General features: G+C 30.1%; 1 long non-coding RNA gene across 1 annotated transcript in view; it reads left to right on the top strand.

The window, feature by feature from the left end:
* Nucleotides 1-339: 339 nt before the first annotated feature.
* LOC131851313 (uncharacterized) overlaps nt 340-25,883 on the top strand; it is a 42,792-nt gene continuing 17,248 nt past the window's right edge. Inside the window, exon 1 of the long non-coding RNA XR_009357873.1 lies at nt 340-562. This is a non-coding gene — a long non-coding RNA (uncharacterized LOC131851313). The remainder of the gene's footprint in view (nt 563-25,883) is intronic.

Raw genomic sequence — 25,883 nt, 5'->3', positions numbered from 1 at the left:
TAGAAAAAAGAATTTATTCCATTGTTCAATTTAGTGTTTAAATGTTCGGATTTATTCAAATTATTTTTATTCAAAATTAGAGCGAATTTGGAATTACAGTAAGTACAAAATATAACGCACATGAAAAAATATTTTATTTGAAGTTATTTAGTTACAAAGATATCTGGTTACACATACGATGCCGAGGTTCATATACCAAGCGTTTTTATGGTTTTTTATGCAGTAGTTCCAAATATTTGATGTGATTTTGGGGTTCGGGGCGATGTGCACGCGCTGCATCTCCGCCGCGATGCCAACGTCGACCAATCAGAAATTTAGTCGCCTGCCGTCCTTCGTTGAGAGTGGAAGTGTTTGTCGCGATGTGACCGTTCGTACGATTGTATCTTGTTTATCGTTAACGCGTTTAAGAAAAAGATGTGCATTTTGTGGAAATGTGCCTGTTTTCTGTAGCGACTCTTGATTGTTAAAAGATTTTATTGACAATAAAATCAATATCATTTGATCGAAACAACCGCTGGATTATTTACAAAAGTATAATGGTTATCGTCAGCGTATTTAGCAGGTTAGTTTAATTTTATTACCTTAATTATAATATAATATTGCATGTTTGAAGGACCTTATAAGTATCTATAAATTATTAGTAATTGAAATACACTCTTATTTATTGTCTTGTGTTTTACGTTTAAGTATTTATTAAAATATGTAACTAATTTATTATTAGTACCTATACTAGTATATCAATTATTCGGTATTCTTTAATAACATTTTATTTATTACAAATAGTTAATTTTAGTATACAAACTCAATCGACAATAAATAGATGTAGGTAGGTAGATATATCGATTAAATAACAGCAAGTAAAATCTTAACTTTTACAGAAAAATAGGTTGGTATTTTGTCTATTTTAAAGTTTAGTATGTACTGCAGGTAGGTAGTCTTGATTGTCCGACTTGATGAGAAATTACAGATCAAAATATGAGTTTATAATCTGAGATATGCAAGTACGTAGGTACTACCTACCTGCCTCATTACGAATATCGACTCCTTATTAATACATATTTGTACTTTTAACTTTTATATGCTGTTTTGGGTATATTGATATATTCTTAAAGTTGTTTTAGGCACAACTATTAAGATCATCTTTTAGGTGTACGTACCTAACTAGGTAAGATAACTTATAATCTTATTCCCAAATTTAAATATTTTTAAGGCCATTGATTAAGTGATTATTATGATCCTGACCTGTCGATTTTATCACATCTCATTACAAATCATCTTTTAAATATGGAATAATTCCTAAAAATGTTATTACCCTAGCTAATACATTTTCTACTTCATTGATGTAATAGTCAGAATTTGTCTATCAAAGTATAGGTAGGTACCCATAACTAGAATCAGTTAGTGTAAAAAATATGGTACTATAATAGACCTATATATTATTGTACCATATTTTTTAATAGTAGGTAGGTATATCAGTAAGGGTACTGAAATAGTTAGGTAATAAAAAAATTAATAGGATAAATGCAATACTATTACGATCAATTCTATGAATATGTGTATGTATGTACCTAGTCCTGTAATGTTTTGTTATGTATGTGTTCAATACAGAACAGCTGCCTATCTAACGAATAATAATTTAGACATGGTACGTATACTTACTTATTACATTACGTTGTATAAATTTACTTGCACTCCTACGCATCGTTTTGTAATAATAGGTAGGTAGATTGAGTATAACACGCTTCCGCTTTTTGATATCAATATCTGCACGATTTCTGAGTTATCTACCATCGCTGACCGCTCACTAACTAGATTTTTATAGTAAGTAAGTACCTACCATGTGTATTTGTTTTTTTATGAATGACTATGGAAAGATGCATCCGTCTTCGTTAACGGTATGCGCTGTCAAGGCACTAGTGAACGCCGATTATTATGAAGTTAGGTCAGTTAGGTAATCGTAACGAATTCACCTGGAATTTCTAGAGGAAACTGCGTGAAATTCGGCCTGAAAAACTTGCTTGCTATGGAGCCAATAGGCCCTATTACTAACTACATAACATAATATTACATAACACTGAAGAGGATTGTTAGTAATCTAGAGTAATGATCAATTGCTAGCAATTTCCAATCTCAGGGTGACCTCCACGCAGTTCCCCCTGGAAACCGTTGTCATAAATTTCTAGTGAATGATGGGCCAACTAACCAGACCTCATGCTCAACTTATCATCCTCCACTAATGCTCCTCCAGCGTAAACCGTAGGCGCAGGCGAAAGCACCATTCAATTGTTACCCATTAAAAAATCTACATATACCTAGTTCTTTTCTGCTTATAGTCTGCCCCCGGTAGGTAGGTGCTGTACTTATTTACTGGATCCTTTTTTAAATATATCTTATATTATACAAACATATTATTCTTCCACTTAGATAGGCACTATCAGTTTAGGTATTGTTTATAATTAACTAACATAAGTACTTAACATGCTGCAGTTCAATGAAGAATGATAAAGAAAGAACCACTGCTAGTTTGTATAGATATTTTGTCACAAAGATTGTTTGCTTTAAATATCTTCCCCTGTCATGGTGTGGTATATTGGTGGGTATTTCTTTAACGTCAGTGTCGCGGTAGAATGCCAATTCATGCACTATAGTGTAGAAGAGGAATGGCGTTGGGTTTACATTGAGGCAATGTAAAAGAAAGTATTTTTATCTACCTATATTAAGGCTTCAAGACAAATCTTTCTCTTTCTTGTTCAGCATTGTACTCATCACATAAGTTAAGACCCCACTTATAATTGTCATCACGTAGGTACTTCCTACGAATAAGCGGACTTCTTAATGAGTGCAATTCTTATTGACAGCTGTCAAATTGTCAATTAACACTGTCATTAGCACTTAAAATAATGGACGACTTTCAGGTCCAAACAATTAGACGATGTCTTTTGTAATTTGTAGCCTCTCGTTAGTAGGTGGATACGAAACTTTTCTTTTTATTTGTTTGTTTAATATTCTTAGCTTAGAAGACTAATTTAAACAATTAGGAGAGTTGTATATTACTCGAGCTATTAATAATTACTGTGAGTAAGTCGCTATACATCGGTGAGATCAAATTCTTCATTATATTGATTTTTAACACCCAATGCTGAAAGAGGAGTGTTTCACTTATTTGAGTGTCTCTGTTTCTAACATCATAGTTCTTAACAAATATACCGATTATGATAAGGTTTTTTAAAGTGACTATGAATTGATGGCTTTTAGTTAAATTTTTGGAAGATCTGTCCAGGCATTTCAAGATCATCAGTAATTTATTTCAGACGAGTATAAATTTTTTGTTGTCGAGATTATTTACATATTTTTTTAATTTTCGTATTAATTTATTACGTCCTGGAATGAAAAACTACAACTACATAATATCTCAAGGAACCTATAGATTAGTAAGTAATTAAGTATTTTAATTTTATTACAAAAACCTTTTTATTTCTCCAACTGTAGACCTGATAAATATACAGAGATATCAGAATATTTTTTTTAAAAATGTGTTTAAAATCTTTTTCTGTTTTATGTACTTATGATTGAAATGAAATAATATTTTCGCAAACGAATTACAAGTTCCCAACACTGTGACCATAAATATTCCAATAATAATGTACTCTTGACGCAGTAAAAAATATAAGTCGTTGGTTTTTGTCCATTTCGAAATGTCGTTAAGATGACTTGATTTATGAGTCGGTGTTACTTGTGTTATTCAAAAAAGCAATTAGTTCTATTTTATGGAAAGTAGATTACTGGTTGTGAAGGATATGACTATTTCAGTCTAATCCACATCCATAGGTAGTAAGAAATATTCTTTTATATGCTTTTGTTAAATTGACAAAAAAAAATAGTTAAAATATTTCTAGCTGAGCCAACAAACGTTGCTATATTCGAAATTATGCGAAATAAAAAATGTTGAGACTATAAAAAGTATCTTATATTTTTCAATATTTTTTATTTCGAATAACAAGGGCTATCTTAAAATATATTTATTTATTTAATAACAATTTCTGTATTTATAATAAAAAAAATGGACACGTTTCTACTTTTGACAATCGGTTTAAAATTGTTTCAAAGAAAATATTTTGTTTTAAATGTTTAAAAAGTTTGCTACATATGTTCTGATGGCAACTAACGTTGTCAAGTTGTAAAAGAATATGAATTATTGTATTATAATCTGGAATTCGTTGTTAAAGTTTCGAAGCGAATAAATATAAGCAACAGCTTAAGCGTTGTGCGTACCACGAGAAAATAACTGAAAGACAACGACAAAAATTCAATTGCAATAAACACTAAAAGCACCAAACTATATATTATGGAAATATTCCCTGTCCAGGATTTCTCTAGACATCGAAACTCACATGTGTTACTTCAAAGGGACGTAATACCTAATAAGGTTTCTCCAGGCCAATACGTCTATAAATACATACCTATTTGGCATCGCATTTATTAGGATACAGTATCAATTTACAATCTGGCAATCAAACGTGTCATATGCTCGTTTAGCAACATAATGATTAAAAAAACTACCTAATAAATCAGTCAGTTGATACACAAGACAAGCTGTCGCTAAACAATCTACCTTATGTAGTAAAACCCAAAATATCACATTTCCGCCACACCGTACGCCGTCACACACTAACGCTTTGTATACCAGTATACCTATTATTAGTACAAAAAAAGTTTATTTTTGCGAACCTCTTCCTATTTGCCGAACTAGGCAATTTTAAAATGAATAAATCATTCACGATTCATTGTGACAGAATATAGTGTATGTCTTTCATATAAAGTTCAAACTTGATTGGCAGTATAGCGGCTGGATGTGTCGATGCGTTTCCGATTACGCACACGAAATGGAAACTGATCTTTGAATATGCATGCGCATGCATAAGCCTCTGCACAGCACACTTCCACGCATAATGTGGTGTTTCCTCTCGGTGTTATCGGTTGATGTTGTTTTTTGTGCTGTTTTCGTCTTAGCTGGCTTCATATACGAATACAAGATATATGAGTTACGATGTTATCATTATACAAAGCATTGTCTCGTGACGTCTAAATTACAAGATCTCTCAGAAGATGAATAACATTTAATTAAAATAATATTATAACATTAATAATAGGTATCGTCACATAATTTCAATTGTCATGATAGTCAATTCGTGCTACAGATAAATGACTCCATGGCAACAAATAATTAACCCATTAACAACTTAAATTACTTTACACCAAATAAAATCTAGGAATAAACTGATTTAATTAAAGAACACCAAAAATATACCAGTTGAGCTTTTTTGTCATTTCTTCTTAACTCAAATAACCTAAATGAATAAATAAATAATAATGTGACTTTAACTCTTGATATTTTAATTGTATTTTATCAAATTATCACCTTTATCAAAACCTCCTAAAGCATGTTATCACGAATTATGTTCATTAAGACACTTACATGTTGTTTTAACGAACCTTAATGAATAATTTGTAGGTAGAATATAAGAAATAAAAAAAGAATTAAGAATATAAGATAAGAAGTCACCTGGTTGGTTTAAACGATTTCTTAGAATATTCGACTCGTAATGCTTATTTTTCTCTAAATCTCATATTACGCGGAACCTTTATACGTAAATAACTATATTAACTTGACTAATTATAAATTGTGTTGTAAAAGCTAATGAAGGTGTATTAAATAAAATTAAAAAATTCACACATTATTATAGGGTTCCCGAAATTTCGGTGTTACCCACAGAATCTCAAATACAAGATTATATTAAAATCTAATTATAAATTTGAATGCTAGAGAGTAGTGAGGCGCTTTCAATATGAACTTAGATAACATGTTATATGGAATTAACTTTGATGAATTCATAAGCCTTAATTGGCTTATTAATATACCAGTAGAAATTCATATAACTTTCTTAATATTAACAATAATTCAATTTCAATTTTCGTCATCTCAGGTGAAAGATTAAAAATCCAATGTATTTATACTAATAATATGTTGGAGTCTGGCTGTCTGTTTATAATAGATAGTACTAAGAAAATGACATCCTCTTTATTTTATCTTAAAAGCAGACGGTACATTGTTGTAACTTAAAATATCCAACTTCACAAAAAAGCTTCCATATTTTTTTATATCAAAAATTTATGTCTGATACATCGATATGGAAAGTTGAAAATTGGTATGTATATAACCAACCTTTAACTTTTTGTCGCGATAAATAGTACATGACTTTCGAAAGTTTGAAACATTTCTTACTCTCTGGTGTAAAGGCGGGTTTTTAAATACTTATTTATTTCTTATAGAACCTACTCTGTGACTTCGCAGAGTAGCTATTTTAAGAAGTTCATACGATATAGTACCTATTACATGTGCAATCAATACTTTAAATACCGAAAAGTTATCTTGTTGCTATAGCCATAAGGTTTCAGATACTTTGCGATGTTGAGTCACGTTAAGGTCATTCACTGCAACTACTCGACAATGAATTTTAAGTTGGTAATATCAATCAACTATATCTTCTTTATTTATCACTGCTTATTTTTTTCCCCTCTCATATATATTAAAGACCCATATTCTTGGCTTTATTTATAAAACAATCTTGGTATGTATATTTATTGATACAATAAATAAAAGCATCATATTATTACAACACAAATAAAAAGGATTGTATTTTGTGTGTTATTTGATATTGCTAATTTTCAGTTTATCGTTTAAGTGCATTCGTCTTTATAGATGCTTATTTCTTTGCTTATGTTTTGTTCGTACTTATACCATGAGATTTATACATTTTTCTTTATATATTTTAAATACCATAATTATTTAATTAAATATCTATTTTGAAATGCGATACTATATTCAGTAGCACAATAATGTTCGTTAATACGGTTTGTTATTGTTTATCTTTTTCCGTTACGCGTATACCTAGTTACATACATTTCCTTAATTGCGGGAAAACCGTAGAGCAAATTTGAAAGCTTTGTTATAGTAATTAATAAATTTGCATCAAACGAAGGAAACTGTATATGAAACTTGATATACCTACAAATTACTTAGAAAGCCAAATGAAATTGGAGAAAATTGAGAAAATTACGCAGAAGAATTATACCTAGGTGGTATCGCCACTTTCACTATCAGATAATACAACAAGTCAGGTGTAGTCGTAGAGATAAACTAGAAGCAAACTTGTTTATGTTTCAAAGATACCATACCGGTTTCTCTACCTGATAAAATGGTAAAATAGTTCAAAGTTGGTTAATGAGCGGTGCCGTATGCTGATGCACGTATTGGGACTCCCATGACTATACAAGCAAGAAAGTTAGCTTTGTTCTACTTTGCAATATTGTTACTAATTATCATAATTCACATGATCCTGTTAACACCATTTTGCGTGAGTAACACTAAACGACATTAAATGTTACAATTATTATGAATTCGTATTTTATGTTTATTTTACAGTAAATACCTATATATTATATATACCTAATAATTATTATATTTCCTTATTTTATTTTTATTCTTTTGTGCTCTTTCCTTACTTTTCGCTTTAGCTATTCTACTAAATAAATAAAAATAGAGCCACTATTTTTGACCTACGATAACAACAGCGAATTATAATTATTGAAGGTGCTTTTTAGGAAATATTTTTGATTTAATTTATACATACAAATTAAATAACAATAATACTTTCTAATTACACAATACAAATATAGTTAAATTAATAAATGAAACAGCGACTAGGTAAAGACATAAATAAATCATAGATCCAGCAAGTTACGTGGTATTTGTTGTTAATATTCGCAAATGATATGTATTGTTTTCTTCATTACATTTACTAATCATAGCGCAAAATTTCAAATACCGAACTCGCTACTGTTGAAAGTTGTATTACTCGAAATTTTACAGCAATCCGACTATTATACGTGGACAGTCAACCGCAAAGTAGTTAGAAACTGGCTGTTAGAACCACAACGTTAGGATGATGAACTCTTGAATGTCCTCACTTAAATCTGTGTCGAATGTATAACTTTCGATGATTCGTATTACCGCAACCTGCTCATTCACGCTTCGGTCTTAAGACTGTTCTAATATTACTAAAACGGTAGTATGTATTTCTATCGAAACCGTTAATAGTTAGCTATATGTAATCTGCAATTATGATTAAAATATAAAAATTCAGTTATGAATTGTTGTGTAAAATATAACGAGTACAAAATCTTAACCAATATGATCCTACCACGGAGGGAAGCGTATTTAACACTAGGTATGTATGCACTACGTATACTAAGTATGCATTTACAGAAAAAACTCCACGAGCTGTATTGTCATTATTATTATTGATATCTGTTGATGATAGTCACCGTGGTTTATTTGTTCTTCCGCCGCACTTCAAAACTCGTTACAATTTTGATATTCTTTGGACATTTAATAAAAATTACTCTTAATAATCGTATAAATAAACATTTTCCTCTACAACAATAATATAAATGATTAACATTGTCAATGTATTAGCACTTTGTTTTCCCATATACCTTTTCAATTTATAATAATTAACATACACATTTCTTCTCTTTAAACGCATTTATAATATTAACTAATAGACCATTAACAAAACAATCTGTTCATTGTATCTTAGTGCCCATTATTCAAACCATCACGCGATTCAATTCTGACGCGACAATACCGCATGTTCACATCGGTTTCACTTTAAGAATAGGTATTCATGCTTTCTACGGTCCATCTTTATCACTTTTCTATTAGAATATGTAATACAATTTAAATGCAGTCTAAAGATAGATACAGAGCAATGTTTCATAATATTAGAGATAACGTGTTTTAATGACGGCCGTGGGTATAGCGGTTTAGCACACCGTTTTTCATCCGATGGTCGCGGGTTCGTTTCCTTGCACGGTGCAAATTTGTATTTATGAGTATGACTGTTTGTATCGGTTTGGGTGTTTTCTATGTGTATTATGTATATATACTATATTTACAAAAAAAAATCATTATTAATATAATTTGTTTAGTGCCCATAAGACATATGCTCTGTTTGCCGTGGGACTAGATGGCGTTAATTGTCCAGGAAGAAAAAAATATTAGGTGTAATTGGTTTATATTAGTGTTTGATTTACGGACTATTATCGTACCTTGAAATTTTCAACTCCTTTATATCACTTCAAAAGATTCTAATTCTAAAAAAGGTCTAAAAGGCTTAACTTTGTACGTTTGTCGGCGTTGTGGTATAATGATATGGTAATCATACAAACATTTCTGATAGTTCTTTATTATATAAATATATAATATTAGTATAGATATATAAATACACGATTTTATATATCTATACTAATATAAAAACATATTGTATAACAAACTAATTTGTTACGTCAAATGAATCGATTGTAAGCTAATCAGGCACTGTCATTATAAGATGAATAATCGATACTAAATCGGGCTAGTCAGCGTGAATACAGTGGAATGCCCCCAAAACTGGGACCGATCGGAATTGCTCGAACAATAAAGCAGAAAGACTATTGTGTTTGCCATCTGTCATTGAGGGATTCAATCACCGCACTCGATAATTGTAGGTTGGCTTCGTACAAATCTCGCCTCTTATTATTAGAAATACGAACCGATAAATGGAATATTGCGCACGCGTTTCCAATGAAAGTAATATAGTTATTATAGAATTCCCCGCAGTTTTTTTATAGCACATATCCCGACAATCGGATAAGTATATTTATTATTAGAGCAGTAAAATCGATTAAAGAGGGGAATGGTTTATTACTAAGTTTGTTTTGTTACGAGTGGGGATCTGTACCATGTTTGTAGTTAGTTGTCTCTCTTTCGTGCTCGTCTTTGGGTTATATCCGGTCAAATTTCGGTTAGAATCCAGAAAAAATATAGTACTGTGCTACATATCATAACATTTCAATTTTAAAGGTTCTCCTTTTAATTTAATGTATTTCCCGTGTTGATTTAATACCTACTAATAAGTTATTCAAGAATTTTCATTTTATATCTATTTTCAACATAAATGAAAAGGAGAAGTATATGGTCACATATTAGAGGTTTTATTATTGTACCATAATTTTACAGGCTTTAAGAATATAAAAATATATTTGTAGTGCCAATTATGATTAAAATCTAATGAACTACTACAAATATTTTGTTATATTTATTTTAAACATTATAAATAGCAAATGATATGTGACAAAAATAAACAGTATAAATGTATATTCTTTTTACACTTCCCAGATTCCTGCACTAGTAACCTTGGATTTCTTCTTTAACTTTAATAAAAGATTTTATTTATAGCGTCTGTTCATTCGGTTGGGTGTAATAAATAACATAGTGTAAATCTTTCATTACAATGATACATTTTTTTGTAGTCTGTATGGAATTAGTTATCGAATATCAGTTATAAGTTTACAGCAGATTTATAGTTTCTTCAGTTGGTTTTGTACTACATGTACACCTAGTACACAACTGTAGTACCCTAGTTTTTTTCTGAGTAGGAATTTCGAAAATCAAACATTAATTAAATGAAATGAAGTTTGCAAATTACGTATTTTAAATTTCGTACTTTCAAAATAACATTTCTCTTTGTTGTAGTATGCATTATGTACTTAATATTAATTTTATGCATTTATAATCAGTAATGTATAAACGTAATAGTATTTTATACTCTCATTTTGTGTAGGTTAAAAATGATTTAATTGTAATAATGATAATGAGCCACTTTGCCCAGGGGTTACCGTACCTACGCTCCACAATTGTACCCACATTATAAAGGGGATCCATTGATTCATATAATTTCATTGTGCTCTGAATTATGAATATTTTATGGATTATGCGATATTATTGAAAAAGATCTTTGTTAGTGCTAGGTTAGGGCAAAACAGGAATCGATCTTTCCGGTCATCTGGACACAAAGGCCGACTTTGTCAGTTTAGTGTTGAATAATATACCATATGCTCAATATCTGGAATAATGTACGTATCAAATGATGCAAGAACTTATCAAATAGATTGAATTGCACTGAAGTTTATCGGCCACATATCCGTAAAGTAATAAAACTCGAACTCTTTCTTAATCAATATTAGTTAGGTTTCCTTGATTAGAATTTCAGAGTATGTAATCTATCCATTGATATATACAATGAAATAAAATGACGTCAAAAGATTAAATTTTCTGCAGGAACTTTCTATACAGCTACTATGGGAATAAGGAAATCAATATTGCTTTTGTAAAGATGTTTAGTAATGCCAATGTCACTTTTAATTTAGTTACTTGCATGTACTTATTACCTCTATGTGTATACGAGTATTTGAATATCTGTGTGTATTAACCTTATCTAAATTTTCTCTTTAAGTCAGTGGATGCTTAATAACAAGTGACAGATGCTTTATTGTTGATCAAAAATATCAGTGACGAAGATTTTAAATTTCGATAACTCGAAATTCCTTTGGCCAACGGTACATTTTTAACGGTAGATAATCGGATTGATAAATCGATACAAAAAATCGGTGATCGAATTCGATTTGAGGCAAGTTATTCGGGTATAATCGAAGTTTGTTTGGACTAATAGCGTGTTTTGTGATTAGTTCACGGGTGAACGAATACGGATTTGGTCGATTTATATTAGAATCTGTTTTATTCGGTGTTATTTGTGTTGTATCGGTGTTAAGTGTCATTAAGTAGGTATAGGTAGATCATAACTTTGCAATTATTTTAAAATATTAGGAAAAATATATTAATATATATATATTTTAGTAATATTTACACAGTCGGTCGTGTATACAGATGCACTAATTTCAATCATAATGTTAAAAAAAATATTATCTAGTAATATATACATTTCTAACAAATAGTAGGTAGGTATATTATTATAGCATTGTCCAAAGTAGAAATGCTTGTAGTTTTTTTTTGGGTAATGGAAAATAACTTAAATATTTTCTAAATACTTTTCATAATAATACAGAAGGCATATAATCAGAAAGTGACACGGGCTACATTTTGTTCAATAAATATTGTCATACCTATAATCATTAGAACCGAGCGACGCTGGCTCGAGCTACTAGTGTGTTGTAAAATAATAGTACATTATATTAAACAATACATTTCTTTCTCTTTCCTCAATGCATTTTAATAGTTGAAGTAATGTTATCTTATCAGTATGGAAAGGTCAGCGCGAATCGTAGTGTCATGTTTCCGAACAAATAAATTAAGAATTGATATTATAGGTCAGTGTTTCCCAATCTGTTTTTATTAGTCGATCATTTGAATTAAAAAATATGTACAGATTACTATAAATAAATTAGTTTAAAATTATAGCCTGTTCAATATTCGGGATAACTATAAAACTACTGGTCTCATCCTGATTTAATTTATGTGCGATCAAACGAGAAACACCAGCTTTCAAATAGAAGAAGTAAAAAAAATATTATAAACCTCCTTCATTTGATTTTGTTGGTTGAAAAATTAGTCATTAACTAGACGGCTCATATAACACAGCGATTTCGATCACTTGATTTCCTCTTGAATATTTATACTTTAATTAACATTTGTAATTTAAATTTAGAACGAATTAATTGTTTGTAATTTTAATTATTTTTCTAACCATATTTTGGCATTGGCAACATTATAATAACAATATTACATAATTTAAATTTATGATTTTTATTTTATTAATATCTGTCATTCTGTGTAAATTAGTCAATTAACTCTCCCTCGGTCATCAACACACCAAGCACCACAATGGTGACCCCGACGTGATACAATTTTCTATGACCAAATTGGAATAGAAATGTCCAGATGTATTTTGACTGTGCTTGCTGTGAATGTAGACATCATAGAATTTGGTATCCTATAGACTGATAGTAGTCTGCGCACCACAGTTTGAGAACCAGTGCTTTAAATAGTTAACAGATACCTATAAATAATAATATCTAATAATTACGACATTCACAGTGACCTATAAATGACAATTAGAAACAATTTAAATGTGATAGTATGGTTATTTATATTTCGAAACATAAGTAGGTATCTTTTGGGCAGAAGCAATTATTCCATTATCTTAATACCGCCGTATACCTACTGCATTTGATCAGGTCGGTTGTCAGGTTATTTGCATTCAAATTATAAAAAAAACTAATATATATCGATAAGAAAACTGGAAACACTATTCTTAAAATTCTCTTCTAAATAATTTATTTATTTGTATAACTTCTATGCACAAAATACCAAGGTAAAAGTACATATGGCGAACGCCTCACGTCATTTTCTACCAGTCAACCACAGTTTGTGCAGAGAAAAATTGTAGGCGGTGCAAATATAATCAATAAAATAACAATAGGTCAAAAAAATTATACATGTACTAAAAGTAAATACATGTAAACACATGCATATGTAAACACAGATACATATAATATATATTAATCTATAAATAAATATAAAATAAAATATCTAAATCAAATATACATACCATATAAAATATATAACATCTACTGTATTGCGTTGGCAAGTGCATAGTGCATTGCATATCAGTCAATCAGCTGCCCCACCCAACATTAGACCCGGGAAGTTTTGCCCACATAGGTATTGTGGCAAAGCGTGGGTATTATAGGCTCTTACTGGCCTTATTTGCTAACAATCTAAGCTTGTTTATGGAGACTACGTTACACGGAAATATTATTTAAGTATATATTATTTTGTTCCACCAAAAACTGCATACGGGTACAATAGCGAACGAATATGTTTCGATAACAAAAAATAATTATCATAATCGCTAAATTAAATTAATAAATGTATTCAGATGAATTGCAAGTTTATTGAAATTTGAAATCTTATAAAACTAGATATGTAATATTCATTTATTAAATTAATTATTCGAATGACGTGTTTCATAAAAATTCTATAATATTTATAAATCTAAAACGAGATATGTGAAATTAATACTCAAGCAATTAATCTCGTTTTTATTTCACGAAACAACCACATCCTCTTGCAATAATTATCGATGCAATTCATCTCCTCAAATCGTCTTATGGTATCGGTCACTATCTGTAATAATAAATCGGTAATTTAACGGCAGTAAAATATGATTGCTTTGCCATCCTGCCTCTAAACTTTACGGCCTAATGATATATCCGTCATTTAATGGATCTTTGTGTATTTAGTTAGAAATAAAGTCTTTTAGTATTGCAATACTTAAATGGGACACGTAGGCGCGTAATGGATGGAGGACCGATTTTCATTGAAAATTGTCTTAGAGATGTGAAGTTTATTATTTATTACATAACATGGAATCGCTATTGGTTCATTCAAGTCTATGAAATACATATAAAAAGGTGATCTATTACACCAATAATATACTATAGAAATTTCGATACTGTTATAATTTATATTACTTATTATATTATGTATTGTTACTGTCAGGATTTCGTGAAATTTCCACCTAGGTGTATATAGTTATATTTCCATGTATAGATAGATATCTAAAGATAGTAAAACCTTTTGAAATCTATATATATATATATATATATATATATATACATTTATAGGTAACATACAAAAATGGTTGGATTTGCATGTTCTATCTATAATGTATTCTAAAACAAAGGTAACATTTCTACTTGAGTTATTCCAACAAACGCGTTAACTATTGTTGCCGTAGTAGCCAGCTTTTGGCACGTGAAGTATGTCAGCCCACAACTCCTTAAGGTATACAATAGCTGTTGTTTGTATTGCAATTTCAATAGTTTCGATTTCCTATACACATTAGATGAGATAAGATCTGGTTCCTTGGGCAATGCTGTTTTGATTTGCACTATTACAGTGTATCCATACTAATATTGTTATAATACATACTAGTAACATTGTAAATGTGAAAATGTATCTGTCTGACTGTTTATTATCTTAATGATTAAAGTAAAAATTGTGTCATGACTACGGACAACGGATATCATGTTTCGATGTAAACGTGGGTATTTTAAAATGTTTTAAATTTAATCTAACAGTAAATAAAGTATATAGTATTTATAAAAAATATTGACCGATTAAAAGTTACTGGATTGATGTAATGTTTTTTTTACAAGTCTGATATAAATCTGCTGCTGTACATAAAATAAATGGCTGTCAAATTTAATAGGAAATAATCACTTCATGGTTAATTAATCGTCGTTTCCAAAACGGTATTACTATAGTAAATGATTAGTTCCGGGCATTAGGCTAAGCAGTTTTGCAATTTCACAGCTTAGCCCACGCGTTTAATCGATATCCCCGTGACTTGTGAATCAGCGTTTTAACGCCAATCGATTTAAATATTTATTGTGCGATGAATCGGTGCATCATGCGATCATATATGGATGCGAAAATATTTGCATTAACGGAGGATTATTGAACTGAATGGAGCTTCGGTTGCCAAAGTAAACAAATCCGTTTATATTGCAATTTTCAACATTTATACTAATATTATAAATACGAAATACGTTTATATCTGTTTGTTACCTTTCCATCAATAAACGGCTGAATGTATCTTAATGAAAATAAAAGAGAAGATAGATTGTATCACGAGGACGACCGTAGGCTATCTCTTATCTCAAAAACTAGGCATTCGCAGGTAGCACTAAAATAATAATTGCAAAACTGTCAGTCTGTTTGCTACCTTTCTACGAATGAAGACCTGAGCATATCTCAACGTGATATGGAGATTGTTTCATGAGGCATGTACATACGACTTACTTCTTTCAACTAAAAAAGCAGACGAATTCGAATAGGAACTAGTGCCCTCACAACTTGTCTCTAGTACCTAACTTAAGTCTGTACGTTGGATTTTAATTTTAACTTTTGTCCGAGAGACTGCATCGCTAATTATAGGTGACTTTATCTGGTATTAAAAGTTTCTAAGCGACTTTGCTTGTGCGCCGTGAACTCGTATACGGTGATATAAATTTTAGCTTAAGTTACGTGCTGTGACGCACGGATTGGATTATATTTGGATTAATTGTAATCGCCAATTAAACAGCACTTTGCAATTAATTAATCGGAAGAGTCTTAGAGATTTATTCTATTGAAATTTGGATATTATACATGACACGTTAAATCCGGCAGCTTGTACACATATACATGTTTTGTATACACACACACACACACACATAGATTAATGAAAATGTGAAATTTCTGTTTGAACCATAGCATATTTTTATGTTTTTGCCGACTGTTATGAAAGTAAAGTGTGAGTTGTGAAGTTATATAATTATAACGCATAATAAAAAATCTTCATTATATTGCTATTAAAGTAGGAGTAAAGGACGGGGGAGCACCAGTTCATTCCTGAACAGAGATCAGCAGATATAAAAATTGCGTCAGCTCCAAATTGTATACAGAATGGCATATACAGGTAAATAAAAATATGAAACCTCAGGAATGGCACTGTACGAAGGTAAGGAGTGTGTCCCAGAGGGTCATTGTAGCTTATTGTGATGTCTATGGCTCTAACACGTTTATCTGTAGTTGATTGATGATCAATCAACGATGATGTAGTTGATGATCAATTTCTGCCAGATGGTATGTCAAATTATTTTATATTTTGTTCTATAAAAAGTTACTTTATTGTTTTTTATTTAGCCATACAGCACATGTCAATAGCCAAAATTGTTCTACATTATGATTGTTTTTATGACTCTAGCAATAAATTATCAGTGTTATAGATGTGATAAAGATGAATAATTCAGAAAATTAATGATCACACTCATATTTAGAAAAAAATAATTAGACCTATGATATAAACTGCGCTAATGGCTTCTAACCATGTATAGTTCTGTGGCTTAATATAAACCGGTTTTCTTAAAGGCGCCAAAGTTCCGGATCGGGTGATCTAAATGTAATTTACATATAATCGTTTTGTATTTAAATATATTGGCCTGTAATTATTCAGATTGTACTTGTTATAATGGAGGACAATTATAAAAAGATATACAATGAAACGTATCATAGAAGATCAAGGTTAGTTTGGATTTGCTTATCCTAAACTACTATGGAGTCGACATGAATTTTAACTTTTGATTTAGATTTCTGGCATTTAGATATATTTGGTAAGATTCTAGTTTAGTTTATTCTAGATATTATTTTAACAACTTTAGTTACATAGAACCTACTATACCCCCATGATTCAGATAAAAACTATTAAATTTCCTTTTCGATTCCAAATCCTGTATATCTATGTATATGTATTAAAATTTGGAAGGATTGATTGAGTCATTAAGATTATAGGCAATAAAGAAACTCACATTCACGTTTATAATATTATTAACATTTAGTTAATTTTGTTACTGTAATTAATTATCTTTAACTGTTCTGTATTTGGGCAAAACAGAATAAAATGGAGAAGATTTAAGGCCTATATCAAAAATAGCCGAAATTCTTAATAACGAATGGCTTAAAATAATGATCGATAACAAATTAATTACCCATATATAACAACAAATAACTATTTACTACAATTAAAGGAAAATTAAAAATCACCATTGTGCATGACGCACCTCTTTGTATATTATTTATGTATTTTGTCTATTATTTTATATAGAAAAATATATATGACATTGTCATTCTTGTTCTGCTAACTATTATACTTTTGTATATAATATTATATTATTGCTTCCGAAAACCCGTGTTTGCATAATTATATCTACCAGCCCCATATATATACAGTCCTTCGTTCACAACCATCGTGAGAATAAGTTAAAATGAATGATTAAAGGAATCATTAGCAGAATCGATAAATCAAATATTATACGAGTAGTACTAAACAAAATCGAATTAAAAGCCCCTTCCTCATTGATATCTGTCGATTATTGCGATCAATTAACAACTAACAAACCAATCACGAAGATAATCCGAATGTTCTAGTAATTATGATCTAAAATGTTCGTTCAGTCTGGTATTGCGTTTGTTATAATTGCAATAATAACAGTCTATAAAGTAAGTGAGACTACCTCATTTATTTCAATGTAGTACTCCAGAATCTGTATATTTATTTGCATTATACAATTACGGTACTCCTACACAATGATGTACTGTGATTTTATTAAAAACGTAATATATTGTTAGATAATGTTTTGTTTAAATACGTAAAGTAGTAATTGGAACTTTCCCGGATTATTTCTAAAGTATTTCTTTCGTAATAACAAGCAGTACCAGTGAGAGTTCAAATTAAACTTGGTTACATCGCAATATTTGTTTAACGGGTATTTTAAGATGATGACATCAAGTCACAATAAAGGTTATACACAATCAATGTGAATGATAAATACATAGAGGTAGAAAAGTTACTAATAAAATTCAACTACTATTCACCGAGTTTTATTACTTGTGTCGGTAATTGCTATTTGCTTTAAATTTGTAGCGTTAAATCCCAAGAATAAATTTTAATATGTAATCAATAGCTTAACATATGTTATGGGTACACTTTTATGTAAAATAGGATTAAAAATGTATCTTTAAAGGTTAAATGATTTTGACTTAAAATATTTATGAAAAGTTTATAAAAATTTACCAATAGTTAAATATAAAAGAATGCGTTGTTCTACCTTTAATAAAGTATAGAATATGACACAAGAAAACATTCTTCAATACTCCTATTTTTAGTGTCGATAAATCTTACTAGAGTTGGATACCTAATATATAGCCCATTAGGTACATAATAATAGGCGAGAAGCACAATTCCTTCGCAATCAAGGTACTTTAATTGTCTGAAATAAATCTTGTGGGAATTTGAAGCACTGTAAAAATAGTCTCACCTTCAGCCATCCATGATTTATACATTGTTATCTGGGGCTGATGATGCTTATGTTACGAAACTATGATTAATAACTAAAAAATAAATCGATAATGAAGACAAATTTTACGGTCGATGGGGTTTACATTGAATTAGCTTTTTAATAGAAGACTGTTTTTTTATAGAATATATGTATACTATCAGTCAGATAAAATAAAACATACTGTTGAGACTATTATCCCAGATGTGGTAGTCAGAGGCTCTATTGTCGACGTCATGACGATCGCACTACTTTATAGGGCCACATTTTGTTAGTAATATTTTTAATTAACGTGGTAGGTGACGATTTCGGTATTTGTACCGATATTTTAGTAGATAAACACACAGAGAGTAACAATAGTTTTTTGACAGCCTGATTTGAAGCTGTGATCTTTTGGTTGTAAATCGGTGTAGTTAATCACTAGATCACGACGTTCTCAGATTTCCATGTATGTACTGATGTCACTTGTGTTTGCAGATCAACTCTTCCAAAGCTTTCACTTCGCATAACTATTTTAGCTACAGCTTAATCAAGTAAAGGTATAATAAAATAGTTAAGAAGAATACAAAAGATTTTTTCTGTAGTATTTACGTCAACATTGTAACAATTGCATAATATTAACAAGAGCCGAGAGAAATTGTTCTCAGTGTTTGTTATTTTGTTGGATAAAGAATGATAAGTTACGTCTTTATTTATGTACGTTTCCTCTCGTTCCCATCTAGAATACTTGATGTTATAACTTACGACAATGACAAACAAAATAACTGAATTTATTTCGTTACAATTGAATTAGGTACAAAGTTATATTTAGTTTCGTAGGATTTTTCTATTCAGGAAAACAATGGTAAAAATATAAATAAATATACTTACTGTGGCCACTTATAAATATTACTACTACTACTACTACACAATAAAACAGTTTTTATTAAGATGCTTATTATAATATGATTATCTACCTCTGCATTTTTTATACATTCTTTCGTAACTGCACATTCTTATCATTTTAATATACGATTTTACCCATATTCGGCGTTTTACTATAAGAAGCACTTTGTACCTACACTCAGGTCGCAAGTGTCGAGGAACTGCTCGGTGCCAAACGACGGACCCAGTGTCCGCACGGTGAATTTATTCAATGCTAAGAAGTTCGTATCTGTCTCTAAATAATCAAACTAAAACAGTGTAGTAATAATAGTAATAAAAGTAAACCCTTAAATGAAAATTTTTTAAATGAATTTCTACAAAATGCGCTGTATTTTTATATTTTATTCTATTTAACTACAAAATCACTATTTATTTATTTATTATGAGCGGAATGAAGCTTATAGCATTACATTCTCCTTGCTTTTCCACGGATCTGAACCGATAATAATAAATAAAAAAATAATTTCAGTTACCAATAATGATTTCTATTAACATAGATTAGTCCATATTTAGGTATATAAGATAATGATTACTATATACGAAAGCTATAGTTCCATGCAAAATTAAGCAGCCAATTACATATATTTTTTCTTACCTATTTAGAATGCGTGAGGTATGACTGGCATTGCTACTTTTATCTCCGATAGCAATCGTAGACGTTCTTATGACTATGAAGAAGCATTCTCGATAAGATTAAGACAGAGGCATTCTTAGACCATATTTGTGTCGCGCCCGTAGGAGTGAACGTGTATTTTTATGGGCAATTATCTGCATTTTATGAAAAAAGGAAACAACGACTTTTTAGACGTGAATTCTGGAGACGATGTTAAAAGAATATTATTATATTTTATAATATTCTATGATTGTACCTTTGAACCTGATAGGTTAATATTATGATAATATTATTTCTAGAATAGTTGTAATAAACACTAGCAATTTCATACAGGTTTATTTACGCGGCCGTATGTTTCTCGTTCTAAAATGAACATGTACTTGTAATATGTTCTAAAATTTAACTTTAAGGACTAAGTAATTTCAGCTGGCTTTTACCTGTTCGAATCTTCATTGCCAAACAGTCGTGTTGTGATTCTAATTAATTAAAATCCCAGAAATAATAACTACAATAGTCTTTTCTAAGCTGTAGCAATGCCTCGCCATTTCTTTCTCACTGACCTATGATCAAACATATATGTGGATCATGTATATTTTAATACTAACTATTAGTTTAGAATGAAATTCCTATGAAATAAGGATTTATGTTAATTTCAGTGTCAGAGGCTAAGCGACCACAGATAAGGGTCATGTCAGTCTTGAATTATAGTTAATTCATGCCAGCCTTATAATAAATTGAAACATTCATGACGTTTCAAGTGTGGGGTGGGATGTGAAATTAGCATTAAATACACAAGCAAGTACTTATGTATAGACCACTTCAGAAATTCTAATCATTTTCTTATTTTGAATAATTGTCTACAGCAAGTAATGTAATTGGATTTTTTATGTAATTCGAATGGTAAACAGGCTGACGGCTGATCTGATGGTAAGCGGTAATCGTAGTTTATATACAAGTACAGCACTAGCACCACGGACATCATATTATCATCTGACGCCCGTGATACTGATACGTTGCCATTCTGGAGGTCTAAGTTTCTATGCCTCCATATCCTTTTAAATCCAAATCCAAATTCTTGAAATAGCAATCTGTTTGGTAGCTAATATAGATGAGACACAGACTACCTCTTACTACTATAAATCCACTTGAATGTATCTATAAATTAGACCACAAAATTAATAATGTAAATGAAGATAAGAGGTACACTTTTTATCTTCATTTACCTTTATAGTTACTAGAATAAGTAAGAGTTGTCTTTCTCCACTTGTAATATTTCCATCTAACACTTCTTCTCTATTCCATTAAAATAATCGTAATAACTGACAATTGGAGATGGCTGTTATTTGCTGTAAATTTCTATGTCTGTAGTCTATAGACCGAAAGCCCTTTTCGAATGTATTCATTACAAACTTCACTATTATTATTATAATCGGTCATGTAGATTCGTTATGTAAATTATGTTTCTGTACACTTGGCATGTCTATCAAAATTAATAAATTAAAAATAATACGGATAAAACCTTTTAATTAGAGAATAATAAAAAATATTACACGACTGTCGCTGTAACCGGTGCTCTACAATAGGTCAACAATATCAAGTACCATTCTTCTTTTATTTTGCTTACTTATATTTTAACCACTATCGCGTCTATGCGTCTGTATGGGGAACAGTAACTCCTAAACAAATGGATTGATTTTTTATTCATAACTGGACATGATCAATATGCATCTTAATTACGATCTATTAGTGTTTTTTGTGTTTACTTGAAATTTTTATTTTATAATTATTATGAAACTGAAATGACAAATAAGCTGACGGATACTCTTTTTTATTATTACTGACATAAAATAGATAATATTACTAAATTATTTTCAAATGTTCAATAAAATCGTTTCATAATGGTTAAGCAGACATTGTACAGGTTTCTGCTAATGTCTAGACAAGTCCTAGATTTAAGATGGCCGCATCGCGTAGGAGCGGTTAGCCTTGCGCCTATACGTACTCCACTTGGCTTATAAATTAGTCAGCAATACTGTGGCCCGTCAAATTTGACAAACAATCTACAACATTAATCGTATTGACTAACGATTGTATTAAAATATATTAGGAACATAACGATGTAATAATTTATCACTCTTTTCACAACACCTATACATGTATGTACAGTAATATTATAAAGATATTGCATTTTTTTATTTTCTGTACGTATATGCAGAGTGTAATTTATGTAAATATACGATAATAAAGTATCTAAATAATAAATAAATAATACCCTGGACATTTAACACAACGTCATCTAATCCTAAGGTAAGTATAGCATGCGCTATGAGTGACTACTGATGTGACTATATATAGATATTTTTTTTAAATACATGTATAATATAAGAAATGAATTACATGAAAACACCCAGACCGATACAAAGAATCAAACTTCTGAACCAAAGATACTTGTGTTATTATGTTAATTAGATTTCGTGGTAAAATAAATCTATTATAAGAATTTGAACAAACAATGTTTCATTTCATTATAATTTTTCTGTTAATGTACAGTTGCTGCTATTTCTTTGCTAATTTGAAAATATATATAAGAAATAGGCAGATAGAAGAAATGTTGCTACTTACACTGATAATTCAAAATAATGATTTTATGAAGTAAAAAATATTTACTATTTAAAATTCCTACCAAGTAGCTGTAGATACTACGAGTATTTATCTGTGTTTTGTGTAACATATTTCCACGATTTTTTTTCAAGATGCAGTAATCTATATTTGAATCAAACATGACAGAGAATGAGAGTATTGCCGTCTGTCGCATAATTTTTGGTTTGCCGACAGCAAAAATATTTATTATTTTTGGCTGAATGTCGGTGTTGCAAACCACTGGGCTATGGTACTAGTTAGTACATAACATAATAGTTATAATAATGTCATAAAACTCTACATTTTAATGCGCAATTCAAAGCAAGCCTACGCTTGATAAAATAGCCTATTGTTGAGGGCGTAAGAAACCATGCCAAATTAGAATTAGTTTGATTTTGACACAAAGGCGATTATCACTGTAACTTGCGCAGGCGTCATCCGATGAATAATTGAAGTAATGAAATGTAATAAATCTGAAGTGCACGATTTAAGAGTTTATATAAAGCCGGTAGTTACCAATTAATTATTATTATGATAGATTACCGGTTTTACTAAATAGTTTTTTGTTGTTGGATCATGCTTAAGTTATTGCTTTATATTACAATTGCAAATTATGAATATTACTTAGATTTACTTGTACGCTTCATTTACTTCAAATGGAAATAACTTTGCTATTAGTATTTACTCTAATTGTATTAGAGTCATTATTTGACAATAACACGGTTTGGAGAATTTATACGAGTACATTTAACTTCACGGCTAGTGGGCCCTTTAATTTTCATGGCATTACTTCCAAATTACGGAATAAAATTATTATACAATATGTATTTATTTTGAACTAGTCAATTTTTCGTCTTTGTCTGTCATCAACACTATTCAATATTGAATTACCAAGGTAAATGTTAATTTTATTTGACAGTAACATGTCTTATCAGAAATGAAGTATCCCGTTACATACATAGACAGTACCTTAGAAATTTACTGTGATATATAGATACTGAGAGAGAGATTCAGAATAGAAATTATCTGTAGATTTTCATAATTTCATGTGATTTCTAATAAATCTGAAAATGTATTTTTTATCTTATCTATCTATTGCTGCTAGAAACGTAATTACCTCGAATCAAAAACAGATAGGCAATATGAGTTCCATTTGACTCAAAATAGTTATTGCTGTACCTATTATTGGCACTGATTTATAACAATACTCTATAATCATTACACGATTTTCTGAGTTGAGAGTACGAGTAATAGTTAGAAAGTGCTAAAATAGTATGTTACGTCTTTAAATATACATTTAAAGGTAATCTTATCATTAGCTTACCTACCTACCTATATATTGCGTTATTATTGTCGTATGTACCTACTAATAATAAGTGTATATTGCATTATAGACTTTATAAATTGCATTAATTCAAAAATTATGACTTAAGATATTCGAATCTAAAACAATCTTTTTTGGATGATGTAATATGATTAGAAATTATCATTATACACAGCTAATGCTTATAATTGTAAAATAAAATTGTAATTTATTTATGTAGATTTATACTATATTATCCATATTACAACTTAAAATCATTCCTTCTGTATAAGTTATCTATGTAGTTTTTTTATTTCATGTAATTAGTTATAATAAGCATGTTATCGTTATCGTACTATAGTTGTGAATGGACTGTGTTATGCCACACACGAGTCTACTTGGTTCAAGTGGCATATCTCATGTAATTATATTATCAAACATGTAAATTGGGTAATAAATAACTAAATAGAGAACTAGAAACTATATATCTCCATATATCCTGTCTAAGAGAAAGAAAACTTGAAATAGGATCCTATGCCAAGGCACCTTGCCAGTATGGTAGTAGTTGGCAGTATCTACTTCTAATAAGGAGAGAACGCTGAGCAGTGGACGGTAATGGGTTGTTATGGTGATTTAAGGACTGTTGACGGTACGTCGTTGTGAAAACAGCTTTACGCTTATACAATACTTTGAACTTTCCACGACAGTGAGACGCTTGGGTAAATTCAATTTTTTTGTGTGGGTTGGTGGTGGGTTACCCGACCACTGGTTCGCCAGCGTAAACCATTATTGGCGGCGGCTGTATATATATATAAGTATAATTTAGTAAAAAAACCTTTACCTTTTCAGTTTATCGTTATTATGGTCGAATTACGACTACTCGGCGAAGACAACAAAATTTTGCGATTTCTATTTATTAACTAAGGATTGAGACCTGTCATGTCTCAACCCTATATATATATATATAATGACGTGCCCAAGAATCGCTTTTGAAAACTAGTAAAAGTAATTTCATAAATCAACTAAGCTATTAAATAACATTTAACGACAATATTTTAGAATACTGTAACTAGATATTTTATGAAACATTTACTGTTTTTATGATAATGATGAACCAGTATGATGACATTGTTATGTAATATCGTTTTAATTAAATTTTTTATCTGTTGTTTTTATGACAAAATTGATATTAGTAATGTCGTCGTATGCGTTATAAAAGTTTACTTATTTGCTTATCAAGCGGACTTTAGGTTTATTTATCATTTTTATAAATAATTACCATCCAGGTTGTCAGATTGTTAACCCGATAGAAATTTTTTACTATGTAAAGATATGTAAGAAAATAAAAAGAAAAAAAAGACATTTAAATACACTCTGAAGAATTATTCACAATCTAAGAAAAGTATAGAAATCTACATAGTTACTGTATTATAGTATATTATGGTTACAAACATTCAAAATAATACATGCGAGCTAAATCTGTCAACATATCTTGTTATAAGCTCGACCTCGATATTAATTATGTAGCCCCTAGAAACATACATTTATGCTTTATAGACGTAG

This window comes from Achroia grisella, unplaced genomic scaffold (genome assembly GCF_030625045.1).
Source record: "Achroia grisella isolate CSIRO2021 unplaced genomic scaffold, CSIRO_AGI_Agris_v1 utg782, whole genome shotgun sequence".
NCBI lineage: Eukaryota > Metazoa > Arthropoda > Insecta > Lepidoptera > Pyralidae > Achroia > Achroia grisella.
This window is presented reverse-complemented; position numbering and strand designations above follow the sequence as displayed.